This window comes from Lactuca serriola, chromosome 5 (assembly GCF_051521515.1).
Source record: "Lactuca serriola cultivar US96UC23 chromosome 5, Lser_US96UC23_V15, whole genome shotgun sequence".
Lineage (NCBI taxonomy): Eukaryota > Viridiplantae > Streptophyta > Magnoliopsida > Asterales > Asteraceae > Lactuca > Lactuca serriola.
Window position 1 is genome coordinate 128,175,453 of NC_136412.1, and position 25,555 is coordinate 128,201,007.

A 25,555-nucleotide genomic window follows, 5' to 3' on the forward strand; every position below is an offset into this window, starting at 1 on the left:
GAAAAGTGCTTACTTTCTCGCCATCAGTGAGGGCTCTTCTGCAGAGAAACTGGCAAAGATTTATGTGAGAAAGGTAGTAGCACGACATGGAATGCCAACCTCGATAGTATCATATCGAGATGTGAGTTTTACTTCAAGGTTATGGAAGAAATTTCATGAGTAGTTAGGTACCCGGTTGCATTTCAGTACCGCATACCACCCGCAGACAGACGGGCAGAGTGAGCTGACGATTCGGACACTCGAGGACATGCTACGTGCATGTGTTAAGGACTTCGGAGGAAGTTGGGACACCTATTTGCCCTTGGCAGAGTTTTCTTACAACAACAGTCACCATTCCAGTATCGACATGCCTCCCTTCGAACTATTATATGGGAGGAGGTGTTGAACCCTATCTGATGGGGAGAGGTAGGGCAACGAGTGATGGGTGGCACTGAGATAGTGCTAAAGACGACCGAGCAGATTCAGCAAGTCAAACAGAGGTTACTGACAGCCCAAAGTCGCCAGAAGAGTTACGTAGATCGGCGACGATCCGATTCATGAAACGGGGCAAGCTGGGGCCCCGATATATTGGCCCTTTCAGAGTGCTCGCCAGAGTGGGTAAGGTAGCTTACCGGTTGGAGATACCTGCAAAGTTAAGTCAGATTCATAACACCTTCCACGCGTGTAAGTTGAGGAAGTGTGTAGCCGATGAGATGATGGTTGTACCATTAGTGGACATTCAGGTGGATGTGAGCCTGAATTATATTGAGAGGCCGATCACGATCTTGGATCGGAAAGTGAAGGTTTTGAGGAACAAAGAGGTGCCCCTAGTTCAGGTTCAGTGGCAACATCAGAAGGGATCCGAGTAGACTAAGGAGTCGGAGTCCGAGATGCGCAAGCAGTATCCAGAGTTATTTCTGGAGCATGACTTTGAGGGAAAAGTTTGATTCTAGTGGGGAAGAATTGTAACATCCCGACTCTCTGGTATTATATTTATATATTTATTTTTGGGATTCAATGAGTGACTTGACGAGTTGTATAACCGACTCGTCGAATAGAGTTGGTTTGAGCACGTGGGCTTAATGACCGACTCGACGATTCAGAGAGCAAACTCGCCGAGTTGGCTCTGAGTGACCTATTTAAGGGGCCTTAAGCCCTCTTTTCCCTCACCATTCACCTTACACCCTTGATAGAAACCCTAAATGTCCACTTAAGTTAGAGAGTGAGAGAGGAGCTAATCTTGTGGTTATTAGTGCACTTTTGAAGGAGAAGAGGAGAGTCTCAAAGCTTGGATCAAGAGGAGGCTTCAGATGTAGAGGTTCAACTAGAGTATTGCTTCAGTTGGAGGTAAAAAATGCTAACTTGATCATTTCCTTATGAGATCTTGGTTTAGGGAGTTTATGGGGTTTTCTCGCATCCCTTTGGTGTCATTTGAGTCCTTTGAGCATGATTTGAGGTTGAAACCTCAGATTTGGAGTATAGGAGGTCTTGTGAGTCCAAAGAGCCAAAATTTATTGAGCTAGAGATAAGATCTTATGCATTTAACCCTTGTTGGGGGCTTGAATTGGCATTATGGAGCAAATATGACATGCATGAACGTAAAGAACGAAGCTTTATGTCATAATCGAGCCTTAGGAAGTCAAATATGGAGTATGGGGCATGGTTTCTACCTTAAAACGTCTGAATGAGAATTTAACTTAAGGGACTCGACGAGTCAATGAGCTGACTCAATGAGTCGGCTAGCGTTTTCCCCAATGAGTCTGGACATGGGTAACTCGACGAGTGATGAGACAACTCGACGAGTTAAGTTGGGTTTTTGCAATGTTCTGAAGGAAAAATGGTTTGAGAGAGGGAATAAATTAGTTATTTATAGTCATGAATTAAATGTTAATTAGAGATAATTATCTTATGTAATTAGGCGGAGGCTAGTTCGAGATTCGTGGACGAGATTATTTACTTGCTTGCTTAAGAGGTCAGTCTTCTCACTATACATTACCTAGAGTGGTAATATTTGTGTGACCGGAGGGTCTTATGTGTTATATTGCGTATTGTGATATCATGCATTATGTCTTTGTGATTTGTATTGTGTATTATTCTGATCTTACTGAGTTAAGACCGGAGGGTCCACCCGAGTTGTGGTACAGGAGGGTCCCACTTTGACACATTAACCAGAGGGTCTTATTTGAGTATAGCCATGAGAGTCTAATGAGATATGTGTGGTATTCTAGGGAACTCACTAAGCTTCGTGCTTACCGTGTTATGTGTTATGTGTTTTAGGTACCTCTCAGGATCATGGGAAGGCAACGACTTGATTGTACACATCGATTCGAGATTATGTGGATGATTATAGGATAGTGACATTTTTACATGGATTTGTGTTGACATTTAAGACAATTATGTTTTGAGATATATTATGAGTTTTTATGTGTTTTGAAAATGAAAATTTTGGATTGAAAATTTATGTTGTAACAAGAAGAGCTCGGGATGATTGCATGGCACACACCACAGCTTTTAGCCTGGGATGATTTACTCTCATAATTTGATAAAGGATTTTTATGATTTGAGATACATTATTTATGATTTTTACATGATGAGTCGTAACTATGGTTTTATTAATGCTTTAAAAATGAAATTTTAAGACTATATTTTTAGGATGTTACAAGTTGGTATCAAAGCCTTGTTTGAGGGATCCGGGCACACTCTCGGGTGTGTCTGAACTCAAACTGAGGACTTGGTATGAAAATTTTCAAAAGTGGAATCATTTTTAGAAAAGAACTTTGAAAAAGGAAAAGAATTTTGGAAAGAGAATTTTTTTTATAAGAGAAAAGGGTGTGGTGCATGAAATCGGTCGAGCTCAAGTAAGTACTCCCAAATTACCCATACAAGTTTATGTTATGATATGCTTATGAGACCTGCATGTTATATTAGGGCTAAGGATCTAAGAAATATGTCTTATGTGCCTGTTATATGTGTATCAGTTTTATGAACTGCATGCTAGTACAGATTAATCAGTGATATGATGGCCTGATTAGGATATGAATGATTATGTGTACTCAATGCTCGAATGATGCTTGCTTTGTGCTTTTAGGAGTACTAGTTATCTTTTACTAACTGGTAAGCGAATATGTTAAGTTACATATTATGAGGAGTAAATAATTTCAGAAGGTTAGGTCTAGCTCTATTTCGTAGCTCTTGTCTGAGTCCAACCGTTGTAGAGTAGGATCTCTCATTCGAAGAATTATCTAGTCTTAATGATATGTAATGGTATTCACAAGCTAGTTAGCGGGAGATAGTAAGGATTTCTTATGTAGATGATGGTGGAGAGTGGGATGGTGATTACCCTAGGGCAAGCCTAGGATGAGTTTAGTACTGGGAGTAGTAGTAGTGAAAGGGACTTGGTGGAATCAAGGCAATCCTTGTGAAAAGTATGGATATATATGGAAGGTAGTATGGGCTCGTACTACTGAAAGCAGAGGATCCATACTCGAGTCAAGGAGGGCTGAGATAAAACCAGGAAACTTGTAGTGTGTGTGTGGTCCCTTGATAGTAAGGAGTATGCTGATGGTTGTTATGATATGTTGCACCCTGGTGACACTACATAGTAGAGCAACAGACAGTTCAGGTGCCGATGAAGGATTAGGTTCGAGCTCTGGAGCCGGGCAGCTTGATGAGCAGATGAAAGAGTTTATTTCAGATGAAATTATGCACATTATGTTGAATCGTGAAAGTGACCCTCTTGAACTTCAATTACCGCAACTGCTACCACATCCAAACTAGCTACCGCAATCACTTCAGCACCCGCAATCAGTTTCTTCATCAGCAACCGCAATCAGAGTCTTTTGCTACCGAAGTCATCTTAGCTAAATTACTTTACTTGTCTTATTATAATTCACTCTATTGTCCAGTATGCCTTGCATGGCTAATATAGAGTTATAATCTAGTGTTCTTCATGATTCTCTATAAATAAGAGCTCATTCTCATGTATTCCATACATATAACTTACGATCTATTCTGATTACATTACTCAAAAGTTATCTTCTCTATCTCTCTACTCCTCACTTTTTACTCTCAATTATTACTGAAACATATATGATTATAACCTCTCTCCGGAGCAAGTCTTTGAGACTTAATCACCAAGCTAGATCTCATTTACTAACTTGGTTTGAATACATTACTTGTTATGAATCTGCTTTTGTGTATACTTGATATAACAATTGTTGTCATTTACATTTCTTTACTTTCCTCATCTAACTCACTAACTTCTAACTTCTAATATTATTGTTGAGCTAATAGATCCTTGAGATTAACTATTCCGCTATATACTTGTTCTAACTTTTGTTCAAGTGTGTCTCAAAGTTTTTCTCTCAACACATTATTTTAGACCATACTCCTGTGATTTTTGGTACGGTTAACGAGGGTATTATGGAGATTTTGGACGAGAGATTGGGTGTGTTCCGCACCAAGATGGCAGCCATCATGGGGGCACACACATTGACGTTCAGGGAGTTCAGAGCCTATGGAGCTCCAGACTATCATGGGGATAAGGACCCCATTGCTAGCAGCCGACGGTTGGCAGATGTTGCCAACGCCTTCCGTTCTAGTCGGTGTACCGAGGGGGACAAGATCTGAATTGCCTCTTGTCTTCTGAAGGACATAGTGCTTGATTAGTGGGAGGCGGTTGGACATGCTATTGGAGTTGATGTCGCGTTAGATGCGATGACATAAAGTGACTTCTCGACCAGGTTCAGGGTCGAGTTTGCACCAATTATTGAGGTGCAGCAGTTAGCGCGGGAGTTCCAAAACCTCCAGCAAACTACGAAGACAGTGGTGGGGATCATCGCCAAGTTCAGAGAGAGAGATCCCTTCTTGTTCCGCAGTATGTGGCGTACGAGGAGATGAAGAAGGCTCGGTACCACGAGATGCTAAGGAGCGACATTAAACGGTTTGTGAGCCGGTCCAGCTGCAAGACGCTGGAGGATATGATCGCTCGAGCTAGGGAGAGGGAGATCGACTTAGAGGCGGACAGGAAAAGGAACCTGGACGAGGTTCAGACATCCGCGGGATCTGGCAAGAGGCCCATGACATCAGATTCTAGATCGAGAGGTCATCAGGACCGTAGCCGCTGTGGCAAGTGCAGCAGGACACATGAGGAAGCGTATAAGAGCAGTAGTGGTGGTGATTCTGGTTGCTTCAAGTGAGGCCAGATTGATCATTATAGTAGGGATTGTACTGCTACCACCACCCAAGGATCAAACTTGATCTACTTCCATTGCAGTCAGTGGGGCTACAAGAAGGCTCAATTTCAGACTTGACTTCTCGACCAGGTTCAAGGTCGAGTTTGCACCATTTATTAAGGTGCAGCGCAGGAGTTCCAAGACCTCCAGTAGACTATGGAGATAGTGGTTGAGATCACCGCCAAGTTCAGAGAGAGAGAGAGATCCCTTCTTGTTCCGCAGTATGTGGCGTACGAGGAGATGAAGAAGGCTCGGTACCACGAGATGCTAAGGAGCGACATTAGACAGTTCGTGAGCCGGTCCAGCTGCAAGACGCTGGAGGATATGATCGCTCGAGCTAGGGAGAGGGAGATCGACTTAGAGGCGGATAGGAAAAGGAACCTGGACGAGCTTCCTTTCTTACAGCAGGGCAGATGATTTCACAGTTAGCAAAATCAGACATCCGTGGGATCTGGCAAGAGGCCCATGACATCAGATTCAAGATCGAGAGGTCATCAGGACCGTAGCCGTTGTGGCAAGTGCAGCAGGACACATGAGGAAGCGTATAAGAGCAGTAGTGGTAGTGATTATGGTTTCTTCAAGTGAGGCCAGATTGGTCATTATAGTAGGGATTGTACTGCTACGACCACCAGGGACCAAACTTGATCTACTTCCATTGCAATCAGCAGGGCTACAAGAAGGCTCAATTTCCAAGTTTGGCTACTGAAGGACAGGTGATAACACCTTCCCCTACAACATTGAGGATCACTGACGGCCTTCGTGGCCATGTAGAGGCACCAGCGGTGGAGCAGGGCTTTCAAGTTGATCGCAGAGGAGACACGAGCAACTTCCGATGTTGCAGGTGCGTAACTTTTGCCTTTCTGTCAGTTTTTATTTATGATTTAATTACTATTTTCTCACATTCATATGAGTATTTGTATATGGGGATTATGCTTCCTGCTTATGTTTGAATTATATGACATCTGCATACCATGGGTTTTAGGGTACTAGTGTGGGGACGTCTCTGTGTAAAGTAGATTCTCATGATGCGGTAGCTATAGCAAGTGTGATTGGAACCCGTGAAGTGTTCGGAAAGTCATCAAGAGTATTACTCCTTTAGTATAGGTTAGTTTAGGGAACACTAACAGTGGTAACCGTTGGTTGCCAGCAAGAATGATCACTGGACGATACGAAGGATTAGGGATCTTTCCAGTCGGGTGTATTGTAAGATGTTAGTTGAACCAAAGTGGGGGAGAGTTCTCCAAGAGCTCAGGAGCAGAAGGAAAGTGTGGATTGAGGGTGAGTTCGCAATCTGGTCGGGAAGGAAGGCAGCCAAAGTGGTTGATTGGTTTGAGGGGTATATGAGTTGTGAGTTTGGGAAACTTCCCAACATAGAGTGCGCATCTTTTGGTGTTCGATAGTTGATTTTAGGAATCAGGATAAAGGAAAATTCCGTCAGAACCTGAATTCAGCCATGTTGTTAGGTCGTGGGCATCATCAGCATGGGAACTGTTGTAAGACTACGGGATAGCCGTAGCATTCGCCAGCATCCAGATAGCGTGAAAATGTTGTAAGACTATGGTTTAGCCGCATCATTCATTAGCAACTAGATAGCGAAGTGTGGGCGGGGGCCCGTATCTCCTAGTTAGCGGAATGTGGGCGGGGGCGTATCTCCTAGACAACAGAGTGCGGGCAAGGCCCGTATCTCCCAGTTAGCGTGATCAGAATTAGGAAATGATATGTAGATAGAATTCGGGGGAGGTGTACCTACGTAGCCCTTGATAGGTGAGACCGTGGGGAAGACCACTCAGTAGTATGGTTTGGGTGAGACGCATGGGTGAGGCCCGTGTGATCGTAGCAAGGCAGGTGGGACCTAGTAGAGACCGTGGGGTCGAGATACAGAATTAGGGATTCTAGGATTTACATAGCCAAGAGTGGCAAGATGGATAAAGATGTTTCGATAGCCAAAGTTTCCTTCGGAAGTCACTGGGAGTGAATGAGGGGGGTAATCATTGGTTAAGTAATTGGGTGGAATCTGGTATTCCAGATAGTGGATAAATAAGTTTGCACCTGGGAGATCCCGGTTCCTTTGAAAGTTAGAGAAGAGGTAGTGGGATGTTTAGGCAAAAGTAGTGATTTAGTGGTTTTGTGTGTAAGGTGGCTTGTGGATCGGAAGAGCGAAGACACTTATAGTTGGATTGGATAATCTAAGAGTAATTGATTTGACTCTGTTTCACAACTATTATCTGATTCTAACCATTTCAGGGATGAATCTTCTACTCGAAGGATTATCTAAGCCTTTTGTCAAGAATAAGTATTCTACAGCTGGTTATGTACAGGGATTTGGTTTCTGATGGTAGCATCAAGATAATCAGGGTGAGAAGTTTTATAGTTGAACAGTTATTTGATGAAGTTTTGGCATCGTATTTTCGGATCATAGGCGGTCCGACAGGGAGAGAGACCATTATATATTTCACATCTCGGAAAGACAGAAGTAATTCTCTATATGACAATAAGAGTGATCTTTCATCAGGTGGAAGGTTTCGATGGTCGGGTTCATTTGCCTTGGGAAGGCCATTGATTGCATAGGATGATAGTAATACTTCCAGGATGGCGAGTGTCGGTGGCTATGGGAAACACCAATGCTCCAGGACATGTACGAGGAAAGTTGCGGGTGTGGCGCATGAGATGTTTGATGGGTAGGTGATTCTAGCGGACTTTGAGGACAAAGTCAAATTTAAGTGGGGGAGAATTTTAATACCCGGAAACCAGAAGGATAATTAAGGAAACATATTATGCAAATAGGAGGTCTACTCGTCGAGTCGTAGTTGGACAACTCGACGAGTAGAAATAAGCTTTTGGGATGCGACTTGAGAAACCAACTCGATGAGTTGGTTTGGGTTTGGGAAACCCTTAATTTAGGGTTTTGTATCCTATTCAAGCATCTTAATCCCCACCTTATGGCCTCATTTCCAGCCTCCAAGCCCCAAACCCTAATCCACGAAACCCTATAGCTTTGTGTGAGTTTGTGAGCCATTTTTTAGTGAACTTTGGGTATTTGAAGCTTGTGGAGAATGGGGGAAGCTTGGAGATTCAGAAGGGAGTAATAGATCCAGAAGCAACACCTTATCCTCTCCATTTTCTGGTAAGCAAGTCTCAACCTTGCTTAGTAGTTTGATAGATCTCTTATTTTAACTTTAAAGGGGGTTTTTGGTCCAAGAAGCTTGACCCTTGGATTTTGGACGTCCCAAGCAAGGATCCCTTCAGATATGGAATCATTAAGGGTTGTTAATGCATAAAGGTGCAAACTTTATGCCATTGGAACCCCCATGCAAGCATTAAGGTGTTATGTTGGCCTTTTAAGCCCAAAAGGGCCATGCATGGAAGGAAAGTATGAGACTTTACGTGGTTTAAGGCCTAGATCTCGGTTTTCATACTTTTGTTTGGAGTAATAAGGCTTTTGGAAAAAGATTTATGTCCTAAAGTTTTGGATTAATGTCTAAGTCCATATCTATATTTGGTATGTACTTGACCCGACTCGGCATGGTCCATTTGGGTTGCACTTCACCGACACAATTTATATGGATAGTCTTTTGAGAATAGTACATTTATGATTTATATTAATATATTATAAGTTCTAATATATTAATATGGAATCATATTATTTAATTGGTATTGATCAAGACTTAATTTAGAACTAATTAAGTGATCAAAATAAACTAATTAAATATGGACTCTTATATATATGGAATGGGCCAAGTTCATTTAGGTTGGGCTAAGCTTTCATGGATAGTCCATGGAGTGTTTAACCCATGGATCATATGAAATGAAAGGTCATGGGTTTAACCCTAGTTTCCATACTATATAAAGATGTCCATGGTTGGTGAAATTGGCACTAGTGTGGTACACTTAGAAGGGCTAGCCGATTTCACTAGAGACAACCAAGTATCCATATTCTCTAAAGTCTTCCAAGGTGTTTTGGTGATTTGTGATTCCATTTGAGGCTTCCACACTATTCGGGCTAAGCTCTTAAAGCTTGAAGACATCAAGCTACATCAAAAGGTATGTCATCTAACTAGTACTTTGTAAAATAAGAACTTCATAATATGCTAGTTAGGATTAAAGCCTTGGAAAGTTCTTATTTGCATGTACAATAGAGAAAACATAGATCCAAGGTTTATAGGGTTGCATGTACACCATAGGAGTGTTAGAATGCTTAAAACCCAATAGTGGTATCAGAGCCATGGGTTGTTTTCTGTTATATTAATGCAAATGTTTTATTTTCAAAGTTGAAAAAAAAGGGAAAAAAAACATGACGTTTGTCAAATTTTAAGATAATTACTTGTTTTTGTGAAAAACTAATTATTTGTAAAATTTGAATCATTTTCTATATGAGTTGGATTAGGTCAAATTTAGTAAAAGATAAAATTATATGATTATTTTATTAGTTTTAAAAGTTTGATCTAAAGAGTTTTTTGAAACCTCCATAAGTTATGGATATGAAAAGGTTTTTAAAAAAAAATTGATTCAAAGTTTTTTATGGAGTTACAAAACTTGGTCTTAATGTTTTAAAGAATTCCATAACTTGTTCTTAAGTTATGGAACATGAAAAGTTTCATCATAAAAGAAACATTAAACTCCATAAGTTATGGAATCCAAAAGTTTTTTTTTGTGTTACCTTGTTTTATGAGTTATTTTTTAGATTAATGAAAAATATGTGTTAATAGTTTTCAATCCAAATTAATCTAAAAGTTGTTCATAAGATGTGTTTTTGTAACTTGTCCTCAAGTTATATGAAAAGTCACATTTATGAATCTTAAAAAATCATAAAAAAATGCCTTAGGTTACAAAAAAAATGAAGAGTCTTTCCTTATTAAATGGTTTTATGACTCCATAACTTGTCCTCAAGTTATGGAGAACCAAGAGTCTCTTCATTAAATAATAAATAAATAAATAAGTGTAACCTTAATTAATTCCATAAGTTATAAAATAAAGAAAAGTTAATTCTTTTATTAGTTTAAAGTCTTCCATAACTTGTCCTCAAGTTATGGAACTTGAAGAGTTTTTTTAATTAAAACTACTTTAAACACATAAGTTATGGAATAGAAAAGTTTTGAAAGTTACAAAACTTGCCCTCAAGTTTTGGAATTTGAAAAGTTTTCACTTATGAATACTTTAATTCCAAGTTAGACCTTAGAATTTTAAAAGTTAAAATTCAACCCTTATACTTTATAATATTATAAGTTAATAATATATATATATGTATAAGAGTAAAGTCAGTCTTACCGCTAGTACGCCTCATTCACGAAGCCGGTCTATAAGGTGGGTATAAGGTTGTTGCCTATAAAATGGCAACTTAATGGGTGTCCACTCTCACCCACCGCTTGCTTGACTGGTGGAGGGTCGTTAGCCGAACGGGATTGATAGGACTATAATTCTCCCTTCATTAAAAGTATTAATGATAAATACTAAGTAACTAAACTCTTAATAATACCCAATCTTAGTTACGTAGGAAAATGTGAATAAGGTGCTAATCCATGAAATTACACTTTGCACTTTGTTTAAGTCGGTTAGTGGAGCGTGTGTGGTTAACCGACACACTAACTCGTATTTAACAAGGTAGGCAAAGGGTAACTTAATGTTTATCATTGTATCGATGGAGCGTGTGATGTTAACCGGCACATCGATTGAGGGGTAAACACTTAAGGGTACCAAGTAATTTGCATGGTTACTTCACACCTTGTTTTGTGATCCTCGGCATCCCAATCACAAAACCTAAAGGGCACACTCGAGATTGAAACATGCCATTGAACAGTTCAATGAATCTCAAAAGATCTAGGAGTTTCAAATCCAATTAAAACCTAATTATACATTTCGTTTATCTTGGTGGAAATTGGTGAATCGTCATTCACCTACCTTCAAATATTTTATAGCTTGGATTACGGCATCCCTCTTCTAAGTTATAAAATAGTTTGTTGGGTCCTAGCATTAATATTTCATATTGGGTGTTATATTAAGGACTTTAAATCAACTATCTTGAATATCTCCCAAAAGATGTCAAGTTCAGACATCTATGATCTTCCCAAATATCTTGGAAATTCACTTCCTCCACCTCTTACAATTATTCTCCCTAACCCACAAGTTCAAGGTCACTCAAGCCCTATTAGCAAGGAAAGGTCTAGGTGTGATCACATCTTGGAGATGAAGTCACATGTTGACAAGCCGGGAGAGTTGGGTGTCAAAGCCTTAAGAAAGTTAGTGGTTAAATCACTTTCTAAGGCACATAGTGACTTCCTTTCGGACTCCTATGAAATAGACTATGACAAGACCCTTAATGATCATATCTATTTGCTTGGTGCTGCTAAATCAGAAATGATTTAGTGTACTAGTAAAGCAAATTTGATTAGGAGATCAACTTCCCAAAACTTTATGGACAGGGACAATAGTGACACAGGAAATCCAGAAATGCATTCTCTTCCCAATGGAAAGGGATTGGCCATAGTCAACTTGGTTGACCAAATGGTAAAGAGAAAGGCTAAGTCTGAGATAGTCCCATGTACTATTACCTAAGGATCCATATATTTCTATTGCCAAAGGAAGGGGCTTTGGTTATGAAGCTGCCAAACTTACCTAAGGATGATAAAGTCAATATGTTTGACTTTATTTCAGGTAAAGTCCATGGTCTAACTCTTTTAAGTTCCTACTTGGAGATTCTTATTACATGATGTGGCTGGGTCACATGTTGATGTTTTAAGAATCAAAGAAAAGTAAAGAAACTTAAAGGAAGTATATGCTGATTTTGATCGCGAAGATGGATTTCGATCGCATGGTTCGGTGATCATAATTTTGAGCACGTGCTTAAGAGTTATGATAGATTACTTAGAATAGATGACAACAAGTTTTCATATACATCTGCATTGTAAGGATTAATTTTTTCGCAAAGTTTTAAAATAAAAGAAAAGTTTTTAATTTTATTTATTTTAAAATATCCTTACAATGGCATTTGGGAAAAAATGTTGCTTATATGATTCCATTGATAGCAATCTTGGAAATATGAATTTGATTCTTTCATTTGTGGTAGTGTCTAAATTTACCAAATAAGGAAAGATTCTCATCACCCAAGTTTCAGTTGGATAGAAACTTGGAATCATGCAAGTTGTATAGTATGATGAATGAGAACTTTCGAGCATTGGAAAATTAAGACTAACTGCTTGTTCACATGAATGTGTGAGTCAAGAGAAGGACTAAGGGATCGAGTACACATTCTGGTGCACTACTCAAGTCCACCACAAAAGATCGATAAGATTATTCGTCATAATTTACTAAAGCTCAATAAATATGGTTATACTTACAAGCTTAAGTGTAATTATGAGACATTGGAAAAGGTTCCAATGTAAGGCAGAGCGAATAAGAAGAATCAAATTAGGCAGAAGGATAAAAGTTTCTCAAATCTGAAAAGATGGGAGAGTACTTTAGTATCATGTTTTAAGATCATCTTAATGATTTTGAGACCTTATCACAATTCATCCTCTAAGTGCCTTCTTATAGCTAAGAACAGGAGCTATGAACTGTTGAAGTGGTTAAATCAAGAAGATGAGTCATACTTCGTTCCAATACAAGTCTTAGAGTAATACTCCAAGATCGTAACTTGGGTGACATGTCTTAAAGAAGGTTTAAAACACTCGTCAAATGTAAGAGTAAAAGTTTTCTACTCTTGTACATTTGAAATTGATAAGTTGTGATGTTTTGGATAAAACAAAGACCAACTAAGGCCAATTTTGTGAAAGTGTTTGTCTTGATTAGAATCCACAGTACCTCTTGAATAGTTGACAAGAGAGTCTTATATGTCAAGAGGACAGTGGGAGTCTTAAAGGTACTTGAAAGTCTTAAGAACTAATCAAGAATAAAACATGAAGTTCTTCACTAGCACACGACTTGAGGTTTATAACCTATCGTGTTGACATATTCTGTGACCATTCCATTTAAAGTTGGCTTTGCATATGAGTTCTTAGAGTTCTCAATTCGTTGCACAACAACTTGGAAGCAATGGCAGGCCCTTGAGCTGCCAGGTGGCAAGAAGTTAAGATTGCACAAGTTCAATCCATATGAGTTAGGATTTGTCACCAACCTAGTCCTGTGATTATGGTTTTGACAAATTCACATGGATAGGAACACTTACATCATAAAATCTAAGTGTCGTAAGGTTTCTCTTCAATTCATGAAAAATGATGGTAAGGAAACTCTTTCACTAAGTAGATTTTAAGTAGATAGCAATTGTGATATTTGCAGTTCTCAAAGTCGTTAGTGGAGCGTGCGTGGTTAACCGGCACACTAACATTGACTTATGAGAAATGGAAAAAGGTCTAAACAATTTAGGCTATGATTACGGCATCCCTTTTCATAGTACTGAAATTGTTTAGACACACATGTGAGCTATCTAAGAGAGGTGTATGATATTGATAAAGTCTTATCAAGTCAATCTAGTATCAGAAATCTAAACTTTGGGAAGAAAGTCAATAAATGTTGATTTCTAGAAGTCCATTTGATTTCTGGGTACATGTCAAAGCTAGTGGGAGCATAAGTGTTATGCTATTAATCATCATGTTAGTGGGAGCATGATAAAGGTTGCAAGTTAGCAATGTTAATTATAGAAAACAAAGGGTTTCAATTGGGAAAAAGTTGTTTTGCTATAATTAAGGGAGAGGAAATTATACTTCATCTCAAATCTAAAAGCTTAGATTGAGGTTTTAATCATATTTAGTCAAGAATATATATGAATTTCCTGTTGGAATGGCTCAACATAAGGAAATTCTATGTATGGGTCCATTATTAGCGTTCTAAAATTCGATTATGATTACGGCATCCCTTTTCATAATCTGAATTATGAGAACTTGGCAAATAGAAATGGAAATATTATAGCAAAAGACTTGTTTAGTCTTAATGTGAGACATCATGAATCGTGTCCCATATACTTCAGATATAGGATCGATTACATGTGCTATATTCATCCTTTCTAAAAAAAATTTCCAAATGCCCAGGGCATTAAGAAGGGAAAAGTTCTAGAATTGGATATGACTAAAATGATTAAGCAATTGTTGAGGAAAATCTAAGGTTTACCAAGGATTGGTTGCTCAAGGACAGTTGGAAGTATAGTGTTGACTTTGGAGGGACCATATTGACATAGTCTGAAAAGAGGCAACTCTTATTCGGAAGTGATAGTCAAAATGGAATATGGAAATGGTTCAAAGTTAGAAAGTATTCAATCTGTAAGATTAGGAAACTTAATGTAAGAAGGATGTTTCCAAGGAGTTGGTCTCCGTTGGAATACTCTGTAATGATTGTTGCCAAGTCTTTGTGAAATTGTGCATAATCATTACAAGAGGATCAATGCATATAAGTTTAGAATCTAACAAATTTCAGTAAATGGCATGAATTTGGAATTCTTGCATTTGCAGTAAGGAATTGGGACTGTGAAATGAGAATCATTGAGGTTATGTTCAATTGGTCTATTTCGCAAAGTAAAGATCATAGACAAACATAGTATGCATACTTGGTGTGTGGCATTACTAGTGTTTAGAAAACATAGTGTACATGCTTGGAGCATGGTACAACTAGTGTTTTAATTCAAGTATAAAGTTGATAAAACCGAAATAATGAATAATGAGTAATCAATATGGTGATAAATAAAAGTGTTTATTTATATTCATAGGGTTTGATACCATATCTGATTCATTTATTCTTGTGTTTCACTTTGCATGTTTTGACTTCCAGAATAAACTAGGTTATTCTTCTGGAATGACTAAGTTATTCAAACCATCCACAGTCGGTCATATGTTGGAAGTAGATATGAATCAAGACTGTCATGGGTTGGCTTGTAGAGGTCTAAGATGTTGGACAAAGGGCTACAACACTCATGAGTGCTCATAAGTTCTGAGTATTGGATTCAACCCGCGCTCATTGGAATCACTTCATGGATTTTATCACGAGTGATCATGAGACGATAATATCTTATATTCTTCAAACCTAGAGATATGAGTTGTTACTTTGAGTTGGTTGTACATTGATTGCACGAAAACGCATTTGGTAACTCGGTGTTATAAAACGTGCCTTTGTGTATGATTCAACAAGTAGCAGAACAAGCCATATGAGTTGAAGTTTATCCATTCCTTTTACCTTCGGGATAAAAGCGATATATGTGGGGCCCTCGATGATTTAATGATGACACATGTGAGTGCTTGGCCAAGCCAGGACTGATTTGATTTGTTCAATCAGTCAGTCGTCATGAATCGGAAATCGGGAAACAACAAATGGACAGAGAGAATGACTATAATCCATGTCTCAGTCCATATGATATCTAGAATGGAGGAATATATGATCCCTTATCTAATGGACAAGTTCGTTGACAAGATCGGAGTTCGACAGCGGCTTTAAGAGCTACGATTGCCAGTTAGGTTTTGAAGTCATACTCAATAATAGTTTTAGACTTATCCAAGTGGGAGACTGTTGGATTAATGTCTAAGTCCATAACTATATTTGGTATGTACTTGACCCGACTCGGCATGGTCCATTTGGGTTGCACTTCACCGACACAATTTATATGGATAGTCTTTTGAGAATAGTATATTTATGATTTATATTAGTATATTATAAGTTCTAATATATTAATATGGAATCATATTATTTAATTAGTGTTGATCAAGACTTAATTTAGAATTAATTAAGTGATCAAAATGAACTAATTAAATATGGACTCTTATATATATGGAATGGGCCAAGTTCATTTAGGTTGGGCTAAGATTTCATGGATAGTCCATGGAGTGTTTAACCCATGGATCATATGAAATGAAAGGTCATGGGTTTAACCCTAGTTTCCATACAATATAAAGATGTCCATGGTTGGTGAAATTGGCACTAGTGTGGTACACTTAGAAGGGCTAGCCGATTTCACTAGAGACAACCAAGTATCCATATTCTCTACAGTCTTCCAAGGTGTTTTGGTGATTTGTGATTCCATTTGAGGCTTCCACACTATTGGGGCTAAGCTCTTAAAGCTTGAAGACATCAAGCTACATCAAAAGGTATGTCATCTAACTAGTACTTTGTAAAATAAGAACTTCATAATATGCTAGTTAGGATTAAAGCCTTGGAAAGTTCTTATTTGCATGTATAATAGAGAAAACATAGATCCAAGGTTTATAAGGTTGCATGTACACCATAGGAGTGTTAGAATGCTTAAAACCCAACATAAAGGACTAGGGTTTTAGATAAACCCATTAAGAAGGACTAGTAGCGGGTAAAGTTGGAAAATTTACCCTTGAGAAGGCATTTTCTATATGTAGAAGAAGTATGGAGTCTTAATCTGGAGATTAGGGGCTTAATTTGTTAAGATGGCCTAAACAGACAAAGGGACTCAACGAGTCCAGAGAGGGACTCGACGAGTTGAACCGTGATGTCTTGATTTTTGTACAGGGTAGAACTCGACGAGTCTGAAGAGGGACTCGACGAGTTGACTCATTCTGCCACGACTATGAGTAGCGAAGGAACTCGGCGAGTCAGGAGGATGACTCGACGAGTTGAGTCAACTTGGGTTGTTGACTTTGACTTCGACCAAGCGTTGACTTTGACCATGACCAGGGGTAAAATGGTGATTTTACCCTAAGAAGGATTATCATATCTCTACTAAGTATTATGTTGGTAATGATAGCTTGGGGAGTCGAGTGATCAGCTGTTCGGGGATCTTCTAGGTAGCAGCGAGAGGTTTATTTGTGGGATTCTGTAGTCAGCTTGTGTGGTGAGTTTTCTCCAGTAGGAACGGGTCGAAGGCACCAATGTCTGCCCGTTTTATGTATGTTAGTGTATACCGAACTTAGATCCGATGTCGGGGTTAGCCCGATGTAGTTTATATGTTTCCGGATTTTGGTTCGATGTCGGGCGAGGCCCGAGGAAGGGTATTATGTGTGTTTCCGAACTGCGGTTCGACGTCGGGCGATATCCGAGGAAGGAATGGATGTTTAGTTATACTTGTTGTCTTTGTGGCACTTGTATGTTCCTGTTAGGGAGGCGAGGGCGGGGGCTCGTATCTCATCATTAGCTGAGTGTGGACGTGGTTCCATATCTCATTATTAGTAGATTAGGGGCAGGGCCCAAGATAGGCGGGGCCTTAAGACTAGCAGTTATAATGTTGTGTTTGTCTATTATGTACTAGCATGATTATGTGTTATTGTTTCTATGTGTATAGCGGGCGGGGCCTAGTAGAAACATATATGTATACCGAGTGGTTCTCGATGTCAGGCGGGGCCTGATGCCAAATTCGTCTGATGTTGGGTGGGGCCCGGGGTAGCAGGTTAGGCCCAATGTATGTTGATATATGCTTATGTGTATGGTATATGGTAGCTTGGGGAGACGCTTCGTGCTTATTGTTTTCAGTGTTGGTTTCAGGTACTTCCACTAGCCAGAGGAAGAGTTCGGGATGACTACATGACACACACCACAACTTTTAGCCTTGGATGATTTACTCTGATAATTTGATAAAGGATTTTTATACAATATTTTGTTATGATGAGTTGAGATACATTGTTTATGATTTTTATATGATGATTTCTAACTATGGTTTTATTACTGCTTTAAAAATGAAATTTTCGGACTATATTTTTGGGATGTTACAAAAAGGAGGAGAAATGAGCTAAAAAGACGCAAAAAGGATATTGTTGGATAGCTTGACCCATGTTCAGTGTTTTGACCATATCTCATGACTTGTAACTCTGGTTGACAAGATTCAAAATTTTCTAAAAACTAGAAACAATTTCGAACGATTGTCGTGTTTTGAGAAAATGTTGATTCCAAACGAACTCGTCGAGTTCGGTCCTCCAACTTGACGAGTTGATCAGAAGTGTGACATCCTCATTTTCACGGCCAGAAAAGACCGATTTTGTTTATGCTTTATAAAAATCAGAGTACCTCTTTTAATAAAAATGTTGCGGAATTTGTTCCCAGTAAAACATGATAAATACGTTATCAAAGCATTTCCGAAGAAAAGTATTTTTAATTCGTTTTAAAACATTTGGGATGTCATTGTCAACACAGAAACATAAGCATAAACAGTACTTACATTTATTTACACTAGTGATCTACATCTCTTTAATCTCTAAGTGTAATGTGACTTCATCTCAACACCTGTAATATAAATAAACTGAGTGGGTCAGGTTGGGAAACCTGGTGAGTACATAGGGTTTTCAACCAACAATAATAAAATTATTATGTTTAAACAATCAATCAATCGACCTAATTACCCATCCCCATTATCTTCTTTACTCTTAAGGATCTATCCTAAGAGTCATCTATCCCGCATTCGTTCATTCTGATGTCCTCTGCTTCCAGAGTTATAGGACTGGCACTAAATCCATAGCTGCCAATGCTCGTTCGTAAAGCACTAATTCCATAGCTGTTGGGTACTAAATCCATAGCTACCAGTGTTTATCTAATAGGTACTAAGTCCATAGCTACCAATTCCTAACATGTACTAAGTCCGTATCTACCAGTGTTTGTCCAATAGGCACTAAGTCCAGAGCTGCCAATGTTATTTGTTAGGCACTAAGTCTATAGCTGGCAATGTTTACTCACCTCATCTTTTATCTCTCATCATTCATCTACCCATCTCATTCCCAACATACTTGTATATTTAAAATAAGTATACAGTTCAAATCATTTAAAACATGTATAAAAAAACGTTCATCCAGCATAGACAGCAAGTATTTAGATAATATGCACACATAGTACATAGTTTATATAAAATACTTCATATCTATGTGTAAGATGAAAGTAACTATGCACTCACCTGAGAAGGTGGTGACTCGGTACTCGAACATCGCTTCGTTTACTTTAAAATAATTTCCTTCGACGAAACCTAGTATTATTACCACTAGATTTTAGTCTAATATTTTCCGTGACTAATTATTAGTCTTACTATTAATATTATATAATCGTTTAAACAATACTTTCAACCCACTATGTACAGACAGGGGCCAGACATAAAACACCAGAGGGCAGGACCATTTTGGCGTATAGCACTTTTGAAATCCAACAACCCTATGCGACCCTTTAAACCAGATTCCCCGTACCGCGAGTAGTTAAAAAGATATTATAACGACACCTATATAAGTTATAATAATAGCTCAAATATTTATTATAAATTTATAATAACAATACTAATTTAAATATAAACTATATTTAAAATAGGGTAAGCATAACTTACTTACAAGGAGATTTTAGCTAGGAGTCGGGCTCTGCAGGGGCAGAACTTCGTCGTTGAATCTTTCTAAGAAAGATTCGTGCAGCGCTTCAGTGCTCACCTTACTATACTAAAAACTACAGAAAGAGAAGTCGAATCACGAGGGACCGAAATGCTCGGGGGATAAGGAGAGAAAGACTATTGAATCAAGAGAATGGTGCCAGAAATATGAGAGCCCAATGCTCTTATTTATACTAATTAAATTTTCAAAAACTACCCTCCATAATTACTTAATGACCTTTTAGTTATATAAACAACTAAAAACCCCTTTATAATACTATTTTGAATAGACTTAATGATATTTATACTAAACTAATGTCGAAAGAACTCAACATTAGTCTTATAATGACCGCATCGTCGATACCTTTCTAATGATATATACATATGTATATATATGTGTACGTATATATGATTTATACTTTATTTTAATACGTAAATATGCTATTATAATTTGTAACTCGTTCATACGAATTCCGTTTTTGACTTTATTTATATCCACGCGTAGGTGGAGACGTACTTTACAACTTTCGTTTAGACTCCGTCGGCTAATTTTGACTTTATTTTTAAAGTTATATTTTTAACAGACCGGGACAGGATTGGTCCGTTAAAATGTCATAACTTTTTCATCCGATGTCCATTTTCGTCTGTCTTTTTACCGTTACGCTACTAATAACAAGATCTTCGATTCTTGTTTAGATTGTCTCGGCTAAAAACCGCTCGATCTAATATTCGAATTTCAGGTTGTACACTACTAATTCGAAACTTCGAAAAATCATAACTTCCTCATACGAAGTCAGATTTGGGCGTTCTTTTTATGGACGCTTTCGGTTTAACGTATTCTAAGACTTTCGTTTAGATCGCTCTATCTTAAATTCACTATTTACGTTTCCCGGTATCGTGCCGATTCCGTCATGAAACTTCGACGGGTCATAACTTCTTCGTTATAACTCGGATTTCGGCGGTCTTTATATGTGCGGAAACCTTGTAAAATATACTACAACTTGGTTAAGATTATTTATTCTAAATAATATTTTGCCGAAAAGTCATTTTCGACACTTATTGCCTCTAAATTAACTAGCCCGGATCTACGGGCGCTACAAGAAGCTTCCCGATCATTGATGCTGATTTGGGGAATACGGGATTCTAATGAAGAACTCACTGATTTGGTCTCCAAACTCTTCGAGATGACGCTAAAAACTATAAATAGAGCCGAAAATTCGCCCTAAGGAGAGATCTTGCACCCTAGATTGATTCCTGTGATTATAAACCGCCAAGAAGCCGTTTTAAGGGTCTAGAAGGCGGCCGGAAGGCCGTTAAGCTGATATGGAGCGAAGATCTGAAGGATTGGAGAGCAGATTCATGTTTTTAATCATGTAGTTTTTTAATGTGAACATGTTTAGCATTCCATTAGGATTCTATATGCAATTACTTTCTGATTTGGGTGTTAAAACTCTTTACGTTGTGTTTATGATTAGATGAAACCTTTACTTCTGGATTAATTGCTATTTAGATTGTTTTATTCGTGTTTAATTTTTCTTGTAAGCTTGTTAAAATATCCTCCTGTGTTAATGACAATTATTTTATGTTAATAACCAAGTATATTGAGTTATATGAAGAACTTCTTAATTGCTTGAATCATATAGTTTTGTAAAAACAAGATTGTATGCCTAGTATTAGTGAACATGAACCTAGGGTTAACTAGAAAATAAGTAAGTTAATGCGTGAACATGTGTGTTGACCAATCATACAAGAGTTAATTAAATTAACAAATTTGATTAACTATTATTACAAGTCTTGCTTGATATGAACCGAACACAAGGAAACTTGTTAGTTTAATCAATTGGCCATTGTTTAAATTGACTTGTTTGATAAAGGATTAGTAATAGTGAACATGAACCTAATCATTTTTGAAATTGGTGAACATGAATAAATGTATGTGCAATTGTCTATGATTTCAAGATGTAATTTGTCTAAACCAAAGTACCTAAAGAGATTTGTCTTCGGTCAGCTTATCGAGATTTGCTATTTATTTGTTTGTTTGAGATTTACTTCCATTAAACCTTTCTTCGCTGCTTTTGTGTGTTTTGTGTAACCTATAATCAAACATTTTAAATTAATTCACTATCGTTCCCCTTGTTATCAACACTCATGCTTATCAAAGTTGTACTATACTCGATTGGGTTCACTGCCTGTAAGGTGTGGTTTAGATGCGATAAACTAGGAATTATAGATAAAAAATTAGTGTATTGAAAATACACATCAATAAACTTGGTTTAGAAAATATAAAACTTTTGGCTTGTTTACCTTCTTATTTTCAAAATAATGAATGAAAAAGTAAAGCATGGCATTTTGAATAGTTTATTCAAAAGGAAAGGCATAGATTGAAGCATGGGTAACAGTTGGGCTTTAGGTGCATGGGTTCTTAAAGTTTTAAGGACTTATGGTCTAAAGATGAGCCTTATGTAATAAGGCTTTCATTATTTTATTCCTAGACATGCAAAATCCAAAACCATGCATACTCTCTCCATTCTCTCTTGTTTTAGGTTTAAACTTGAAGAAAACTTTCTTATCTTATGCTCTCTTGAAGTTCATATTGGTTATAAGCTTCAAGCTTAAGTGATTAAGAGTTTTATACAAAAGAACTAGCATTCTACATCATGTTGAGTCATTGTTGGTGTCTCTTAAGTTCACCATTCTTCATTAACTTCCAAGCCTTCCAAGAGGATCCAGAGAACTACAAAGGTTGTTATTTTTTCTTCTTCTTCTTTGGTTGTGTTTAAATCTTTCTACAACCTGCAAGATGATCATTGGTGGGTTTAACTTATTTATGTTATTCAAAAATGATCAAGTCTTCCGTTGCTAAATATTATGTTTTTGAAAATAGTTTTTGAATAAAAACCCAACAGACACTCTCTTTGATCCTCTGGAGACTTTGAGACTATCTGAAATTCTAGTGTCGCCTACTGCTCAACTACAACACATTGAAGACTCTGAACCCTCTATTACTGAAGACTCCTTGACTATGACTTCCACTTTTATCACACCCCAAAAATCAAAGGCGGAAACATTTCCGGGGTTGACTCCATGTTGAGTATCAAATCCAATGCACATAGTAAAGCAGTAATCACAAAACATTACATTACATAATATTGTTTACATCTGTTTGAAAGTAAAGTTGTACAAGTGTTATACATATATCATAAGAACAAAAGTAAATACGGGTCTTCGGGACGCTCCGTCTTCTCCAAAAGGTTGCGATGTACCTGTCTAACGCTGACCTGAGAATACAAGCAGTTTGAAAATCAGCATAAAGCTGGTGAGTTCATAAGCGGTTTGGTTTTGAAAGAACGAGTTTCCTTTGATTTCTGAAAAAGTTGTTGTTCAAGAAAATCCCATATTTTCTTATGAAAACAGTTTAGTTATCTTATGTTACAATTTTGAAAACAGTTGGTTATATCATTCCAGGAAAATCCCATATTTTCCTTATAGTTTTAGTTATTCGTTTGTTACTTTATCCGTTTATGAGTTGATGTGCTACCCAGGAAAATCCCATATTTTCCTATGTGTTGAGTTGCCTATTTGTATCTAAGTTCGTTACTGTTTGTTATGTTATCCCAGGAAAATCACATATTTTCCTATGTGTTGAGTTGTCTATTCGTTTCTAAGTTCGTTACTAGCTGTTATGTTATCCCAAGAAAATCCCATATTTTCCTATGTGTGGTGGTTGGTTCTTAGGTCTGATTTCGAAGTACTAGTAATTACCATGTGAGTAGTATTAGTTACGTGTTCTAAACCCTTAGTTATTCCACATTCGAATGACTATTATCTACTAGCTTAGTTGTAGTTTCGAATATTTGGATTACACAGAAGCATACAATATAGTATTTTTGAAGTTCTGTTGAGTTCCAAAAGAGTACATTAGTTGTATATTCGAAGCTCTGTCGACATTCTGAGGCAGATATATTCGAAACTCAGTAGAGGTCCAGAGGCGTATTTTTTGCATTCAATTCGAAACTCTGGTGACACTCAAGGGGTACACTAACTATATATTCGAAGTCTTAATGTCAACCAAAGGCGTCATTTCGCATTCGTAATCGTATTCGCATTCGTAGTCGTATTCGTATTCGTAGTCGTACTCGTATTCGTAGTCGTATTCGTATTCATAGTCGTATTCGTAGTCGTATTCGTATTCGTAGTCGTACTCGTATTCGTAGTCGTATTCGTATTCGTAGTCGTACTCGTATTCGTAGTCGTATTCGTATTCGTATTCGTACTAGGTTACATTCGTATTCGTATTCGTACTAGGTTACATTCGTATTCGTATTCGTACTAGGTTAGATTCGTATTCGTATTGATCTTAAATATGATTAGTATGATTTCTTATTCAAAGAGAATATAGTTATAACACTTTTAAAAGAAATCTATATTTCACCTGCAATTCGAAACGTCAGTTATCACAAATCTTTGGAAATCAAGACATTTAGTAAGTAAAACCATTGAGTTGAAAATCAGTTTAAGTACAAAATACACTTGTACTTTTTGCTTGTATTCCCCCTGAAAACATTGAAAAACCATTGAAAACACGCAAAAAGGGTTGGGGTATGAACTCACCGGACTCGGAAATGCGACGATTTCGGACACTAAACGTCGGTTCGGGGCCTGATTACTCGCGATGCCCCTATGTAAAATGAAATAATGTCCATATATATCTAATTAGATTTACAATTATTAATTATATGGAACATTATACTCCAATGAGATTAAACACTTCAAAACGAGTGTTTGGAGTGACCCGGGTGACATCTACGGACGAGTAATGGCACGAGGGACTTGGGATTTGAGTTTACTCCCCAAGAGTAAACATTTTAGGCAGTTTACAACCATAAAACACCTACATACATGAGTTCACGGCCGTGAACTCATGTTGGTGTGATTTTGAGTGCTTAATGGCTTGTTTAGACTTGGAGAATGTTGGAATGGACTTCTAAAATGCCTTGGAATAAATTTATGGGACTTATACCATGTTTAAGGGAGTTCACGGCTGTAAACTTGGATTTTACGGCCGTAAACTCTCCCATGGTCTTGAATAATTATTTTGGGGCTCAAGGAACAATCACATGTGATTCTAGTAATTTTTCCAAGCCTTGGGGTGATTTTGGGGCTTCATTTAACTCACATTTAGGAGTTTACGGCCTAAGAGCATGATCTATGGCCGTAAACTCTTATTAAGAGGATGTTTGATGTGTTTAAGGTCCCGAAACTATTTTTAGATGGCTCTAGAATTTACCACAAGGCTATTGGTTAAGTTTGAAGGCATTTGGACATGTTAAAATGAGTTTACTCTCCATTTTTTAGGGGTTTACGGCCCAAGCATGTGCCTTGGCCATAAACTCCCATTTACTCCTCAAAAATTATGTTTGTGATGTTCTAAGGCCAATACCATTATTCTAAAATTCATATCTAAGCCTTGTTTGAGTCTAGGAAGGGTTTAAGGGCTTAAAAACCCTCTAAAATAGTGTTTACGGCCTAGGCACCTTCCAGGGCCGTAAACTCATAAACAAGGATCTAAATCATGTTTCAAGGCATTCTAAGCCCATTCCATAAAGTCATCTAGCCATATCTAAGGTCTAATTGTGGTTTGGAAGGGTTTTGTTGCTCCAAAAACCCCATTTATATGAGTTTACGGCCTAGGACTGTTCTAGGGCCGTAAACACATGATAATGGTCCTAATCCATAGTTTAAACTCGAATTTGAAGGCTAAAGAGGTTACATAACAAGCTAGGGAAGGTACCTTGGTGATTAGAAGCCTTAAACTTGAGATTTGGACCCTTAAACTTGGATTTAGGAGAGAGGTTAGAGAGAGAGTAGAGAGAGGAAGCAAAAGCTTCAAATGAATGTTTAAACACGTTTAAATTGGTCCTAAAACTTGGACACGGAGGAATTCTACCCGATACCGGCACTAAACGGGGCTTTTGGTCGCACCCGATTAAGTTTCCGTAACTCGGCAGGGACGTTTCTAAAATTTTTGAAATGAACATTTTGGGCTAATTTCATGAGTTCCTAAGAGGTTTGGACA